We start from the raw sequence: 7,367 nt of genomic DNA on the forward strand, positions 1-7,367 counted from the left end.
CATGACACTTACCGTAGTGCATGCCAAGCTCTGAATTTATTGGAGAATGACCAACACTGGGATAACTGCATCAATGACGCGTGCGAAACGTCAACCCCAAGTCAAATTCGTACACTTGCTCTCCATCAGCTCCTACAGAGTTATGGGAAAAATATAAGTCAAAAATGTCCGAAGATATACTCCATCGAAAACAGTTAGAGACGTCAGAAATGACTTTTGATTTTACATCAGAAATTTATAACGACACTTTAGTTATTATAGAAGATTTGTGCGTACGTATGGCAAACAAACCTCTTCAGGATTTGGGAATGCCTTCACCTAACCGTATCGCTGCTGTTTCGACATGTGTAGAATTGGATCGTGAACAAAGTTACAGTACGAGTGATCTATTGTCGTATGTACAAAATAACATTTACAAGTTAACGTCGGAACAAAAAGACATTTATGATACGATAGACTCAATTTCAGGACGTATACAACTACCTGCTGATTTCTGTAGTTTAGTGACGTCCAAAAATGAATTGATTGAAAAAGTATTTCCGAATATTCTAAAAAATTATAAAAATAATAAATGGCTTTTAGTTATTATAGAAGATTTGTGCGTACGTATGGCAAACAAACCTCTTCAGGATTTGGGAATGCCTTCACCTAACCGTATCGCTGCTGTTTCGACATGTGTAGAATTGGATCGTGAACAAAGTTACAGTACGAGTGATCTATTGTCGTATGTACAAAATAACATTTACAAGTTAATGTCGGAACAAAAAGACATTTATGATACGATAGACTCAATTTCAGGACGTATACAACTACCTGCTGATTTCTGTAGTTTAGTGACGTCCAAAAATGAATTGATTGAAAAAGTATTTCCGAATATTCTAAAAAATTATAAAAATAATAAAGGGCTAAGTGAAAGAGCGATTCTCGCACCCAAAAATATAGACGTCCACGATATCAACAATATTGTTTTGACCAAGATTCGAGACCAGGCAGTCCTTTGCAAGTCAGTCGACACAGTTTTGGAACCAAATGAAGCGGTTAATTATCCATCTGAATTTTTAAATTCCATATATCTTTCAGGGTTTCCACCACACGTGCTACAACTAAAAATAGGCGTACCAATAATACTTTTAAGAAATATCAACCCACCAAAGCTTTGCAATGGCACGCGACTTGCCGTAAAAAAAACAATGGAAAGCCTAATAGAGGCGACAATCTTGACAGGGCCTTTTGAGGGTAAGGCTGTTCTTATTCCTCGCATTCCCATGATTCCAACGGATCTGCCTTTTCAATTTAAAAGATTGCAATTCCCAATTCGATTAGCATTTGCAATCACCATTAACAAAGCTCAAGGTCAATCATTAGAAAAATGTGGTGTAGATCTTAATACTGATTGTTTTTCCCATGGACAATTGTACGTTGCATGTTCGAGGGTCGGTAAACCTGACAATCTATTTATATGCAGCGACAATTGGACAGCGAAGAATGTTGTATATTCGCAAGTTTTACGCAGTTAATTTGTATTGTATCCATCTATCTATATAAAAACGAGTTGTGTGTATGCATGTTTGTTTGTTTGTAAAAAGAGCGTTTGCATATGACGTCATTATTAGTGCATACGGCTTTGTATATGCACAGACAATGGGAAAGCCAAGAATGTTGTATATTCGCAATTTTTACGTAGTTTAAAACCTGCAGACGAAATGAATGCTTGCCTGAAAAATTCTAATTTATGGGCACACGTAAAAATATTAAAATTAACTACAAATATGCGTGTCCGATTGCAAAACGATGATTCTGGTCAAACATTTTCAGATCAATTGCTGGCAATTGGAAATGGAAAGCTTCCAGTAGTGGGAAAGCCAAAAATGTTGTATATTCGCAATTTTTACGTAGTTTGAAACACATATATAAATCTATCTATATTCACAGGTGAGACACAGGGACACAACTACAATGGCGCGTAACTAATATGGCGCGTAACGACTTACGCGCGCGGGGGGGCTTGGGGGGGCGCGAAGCGCCCTACCAACTAGGTGTTGGGGTGGCGCGAAGCGCCACCCCAACAGCTAGTATATATATATATATATATATATATATATATATATATATATGACATATGTATATATATATATAATATATATAATATATATATATATATATATATATATATATATATAATCCATATTGGAGTGTTAATAATTCGCTGCAGGTGATAGAGTCTTTAACAATGGTTTCAGCTAAAAGAATTGAGTCTTTCGATTTTGCGACAATGTATACTAATTTATCACTTAACGTAGTGTTAGATAATTTAAAAACTGTTATCAAGAAATTTTTCCTCTTATCTAGTAAAAGGTTCTTAAAACTAGACACTTATAATAAAAAAGCTATATGGACAAATTGCTTTAATACTACAGTTAACTTGAGATGTTACAGCTTGGATATGATTTTTGAGTTATTAGAATTTGTTTTATACAATACTTATATAAGATTTGGTGGTGATTTGTACAAGCAAATCGTGGGAATTCCCATGGGGGGGAATGCCAGCCCATTTATAGCTGACTTGTTTTTAAGTCAACTAGAATATAAATATATGATGGATAAGAATAATCCAAATAATTTAAAACATGTTTTGTAAAATAATAAAAGATCTTTAGATGATATTTTGGTCTCAAATTGTAAGGATTTCATTGATATTTCTAAAAATATATATCCATCAGAGCTTACTCTTGAACCTAGTCATGGCGCTGGTCATGAACATCATTTCTTAGATTTAAATGTTAATATTTGTGATAATAATAAATTAAGTTTTAAAATGTATAATAAAACGGATGATTTTGATTTTGAAGTGATTAGTTTCCCATTCCCTGAAAGTAATATACACTCAAATATCACATATTCTGCGTTTTTCTCACAGTTACTTCGTTATGCAAGGATTTGTAGTAATTATATTGATTTTAAAAATAGATGTAAAATCTTAAGCCAAAAATTGATATTAAGAGGTTTTTCTGCAAATAAATTAACTTGGCAATTTAAAAAATTTAGTTTTCAATATAACGAACTTTTAAATAAATATCAAAAGAATTATCTGGAAATACTTAAAGAAATTTTCAACTAATTTCGGAGGTTCGACAAATGATGATGCATCGCCATTTATTTTGAATTGTATTTCTAATAGAGTGGATTTTTTTTTTTAAAATAGCCACATGGTAAAGATGAATTCTATAATTGTTTAGTTCATTAATTATTATTTTTTTTTTGCAATGTGTTAATATTTGTGATTTGGTAAATTTTATCATATTTAGTTTACCTATTGTTGCTAAAAAGAGGGATATATTAACAGGATAAGCTTGTTTTGGTGTTACTTGGTTGTTTTACATTTGCTGTTTTTTTTTTTTTTCATAGGCATGTACTTTGGGTGTGATACCTGACACGGGGATGCCATGGATATTCTGTGGTAGCCACAACACTTGGCTGGGTAAAGAATTTAAAGTGGCGAAACCCTATAGGCCAGTGTATTCTCCTGATGAGCCCTTGTGTTGGGTTGTTGCCTCTGAATTATTTGTCTTTATTATTTTTTCTATTGTTTGGTAAATGACGACTTATAGTTATTGACGACATGGCTGCCTGTCAATGGATTATTCTTTATGGTTGATTGTGTTTGGCTATGCTGTTTGACCTATGTGATTGTATGGATGAGTAGGGTTAAGGCCTCATTCAAGTGCTGGTCTATATTAATCACTAATTTAGGAAAACAGTCTTCCTTTTCTCCTTCTGTCTCTTTTTTTTTATGTGTTTGTGCTGTTGCATTGGTGATTTCTCTTTTCATGATATTATTCCAGGTTGGATCCAGTGCTGGTGGAGAGAATGTTTTAGTTTTCTCCCCGACAGACCTTTACCCTGGTTCAGGTTTTTAACCTGATATTGTTAATTATTGGTGAGATGGCACTTATGCAAATTTCATGTTCTTTCATGTTTTTTTTTTATGTGTTTGCGCTGTTGCATTGGTGATTTCTCTTTTCATGATATATATATATATATATATATATATATATATATATATATATATTGATCAGCTCATCAAGGAGACTATTGATAAAAGGGGAAAAAAAATCTCTGTCTTAGTTCAAAAGTTGATTATCTTGCCCGCCGGCCAAGTGTGTGATATCACTAATTAGAAAAGAGCTAAGGCAACCCTCCAATTTCTGCCAGATAGCTGTCGCATACGCTAAGCACTTTCCGGTTTTTTCTGGTTTCAATTTTAACCTCGTCTCTTACCTGCTTGCCTGCTAGAACACAGCTTTCCTTCGAAAGAAAAAAACATGGCTCAATGAAAAAGAAAAGCCGCACACATTTTGAACAAATATCTTCATCTAATAATAGCATTTAAAAGAACTCGAGTAATTCACGCTTTCTTTGGAGTTTCTCTACGACAAGTTACGAACACTACGACCAGTTTTACGAGACTACAAGCAACGAATAAACTATCTATGATTGAATACCAATTTTGAAACTTAGCATTAATATCTAGTTCGTCACTATTTAAAAATTCCAATCTACATTTCTCTAACATTCCTTTATAAAGAATTAGAATATTTTTATGTATGATCACTTTTTATATCCATTTTGTGAATTTTTGTTAGGCCTAGTAGCACTTCAACCCATCAATCAAAATAATATTTAAAAACTGGCCAACCTCTAGATTAATAAACAAATTCATTAGATCAAGATTGAAATCATATCATACAGATAAAGGCAAGTTTCTACTCCTAATCATGTCCAACTGCAATTCTAGTAACATAAAAAAATTCATTAATATTACTCGACGGAGGCTTATAAACAACAACCAAATAAAACACCTTAGTTCCCTTGCTAACCTCTAATACCAAACTCTCAAATACCAAACTTTTCATTGTTTCAGAAAGCTCAGAAGCAAAATAAATGTAATAAAAGTAACATAAGAACACTGTCGTCAACATTGGTATTGTTTGGGCTGATAACCAAAACGTGGGTTGAAAACGGAATGAATCTTGAATATGTATAGGACTATATGTATAGGACTGTAAAGAATCTCAAGTAAGCGTGGGACTTTTTAAGAATACTTTCAGAAAATAAATCTTTAACTTTCACCGTTTGTTCAGATTCTTTTAAATCATATTTTTGATATCTTAATTTTAATGCTATATATTTTTAATTTATTTTTTCCCCAGATTCCTCTGTTTTAATAAGCTTGTCCATTTTTTTTTTCGTAGTTTTCGCTTTAAGCTGTATCATAGAGAATTGCTTAAAACCAGATGCATATCACTGAAACGAGAATAGTTGTTTTAACGCTGCATTTCATTTTGGTTTAGAAACTTATTTATGCGTTTCTTTTAGGCAACGAGTTCGATTGAGTGAATGGTCAGCAGATGATATAGACGAAGTTGTGTTACGAAACGCCAGACTAGGTAAGAAGTTCTTTTGTATCCAACTGTTAACGGATATGCCATATTTAAATGCTCTCAAAAGCTAGTCCTATTCATTGTCAAGCTCAAATTAAAAAGCAATTTTATTTTTCAAATGAATATAAAGACTAACATAAGACATAAAACGAACAGAAATTATCTTAAATATGGGGGGGAGAGAGGTTACGACCATCCTGTCCCCCCAAACTTTATGCTGAACTATGACTAATGCTTACTGAGAGCATTTTAGAAGGCATAGTATAGGCTCTTTTAGAGGCTCTTCTTTGTGTTATGGCGTCACCATAGGTTCCATACAGCTACCCTGAGAAAATACGACTTCTTCCTTAAATTTGTTATCTATTTAGATTGTTTTTGCAGAAATGTAAGTAGCCTATGCCTATTTCAAGAAAAAAATTATGCAGCCGGGCCCGGCCCCCGGCTGCATTTTGAGGCTGGGTCCCAGCATCTGGCACGTGCCAGGCTTGTATATATTGGTTCTTGTTGTCGTATGTCTTGTAACTGCTGATAATGTGAGCTTCTCTTGATGTCATGGCTTCAGATTAGATTCGATGCAACCACACTGGGAAAAATACTAAAAAGCTATATATTTCAAACAAAAAGATGTTATAAATAAATGCATAGTTGCTTGTTAAAAGGGAGTATATATAGTCGATGTTCTTTCTTTTTAAATCATGAGGAGTCAAATATAGGATTTGTTTTCTTCTGGAACTCGTTTTGATTCTCACTGTTGCTTCTTTAATCGCAGGTTTCATTTACAATCCTTTGTATTCGTTGTGTTACTGGTTGTCAAATGGCTTCTTGCCGTTTATCTCGCCTGCACTTCATTTTTGGGCATTACCTCAGACTTCTTTATGCCTTTTACTTTAGGTGTTTGAATTTTTTCAAAATCACGTGCTCCAATGCCTGTGCCTTCTGAAATACTTAAAGTTTGCATAACCATGTTTTATTCTTTTGTTGAAGCAATAAGGAGGCAAATGGGCAATTTTAGTTGAATTAAGAAATTCTGCCCTGAATATAATTACTCTTTCCTGCCTAAAACTTTCCTTATTCAATAATAACTTTTTGAAATATCTAACCCCCGCATTAGCATGTTTATCGTATATTTTTAAGTCGCATGTTAGTTTGAAATTCAATTTGATTGGGGGGACATAGAAGAATTCAAAGTATTCTTTACTGTTCCAAGCTGCTGGGGAAGAAAACCGTAGCTTTTTGCAAAAGGAATGCTTATTACGTTAAAGATTAGAGGCAGCGTCTAGAATTTATTGGGTTTTTATGGATATTATTCGGAAGTTATAAAACTGTGTTGATTTCTTCTGCTTTTCATTGTGTTTTGGTTTTGTGGGATGTATGTATGATACAACAGCATGTATGTGGATGTATGTGTGATTTCGCTCTTGTGTGATTCCGAAATGGATAGTCATGCTGTCTAAGTTGTAGAGGGGGGAGGGGGTAATTAGGAATTCCAATTAGTTTTTTGTTTTAAGTTACTAGCTTTTAAGAGCTAACAACATAACCTCGGTAGGCATATCCAGGTTTTATGGTTCTTGGCAAAAAAAGAGGCTTTCTAGTTTAGAAGTATATGCAATAATCTATACGGATGTGACTTGACTTGACAAGTCAAGACAATTAAAGTCAAGTCAAGACAATTAAAGTCAAGTCAAATAAACAAGAAACGATATACATACATAAATTTATACAAAGGACACAGGGAGGCAACTCGTGAGAGGAAGGCATTAGGAAATAGAATATTCTAATAACATTCTTCTTTCTGCCAAGATTATTCCAGCGCTTGGGGGTGCATGTGTGATAGAACAACACTATTGCTCTTGGGTAGTGCCGAATAGATGTATCTTAGAATGTGAGTTTTCTGTGTTTGCATGTGTGTGTGTGTATGTTTTTTCT

This window comes from Artemia franciscana, chromosome 14 (assembly GCF_032884065.1).
Source record: "Artemia franciscana chromosome 14, ASM3288406v1, whole genome shotgun sequence".
NCBI lineage: Eukaryota > Metazoa > Arthropoda > Branchiopoda > Anostraca > Artemiidae > Artemia > Artemia franciscana.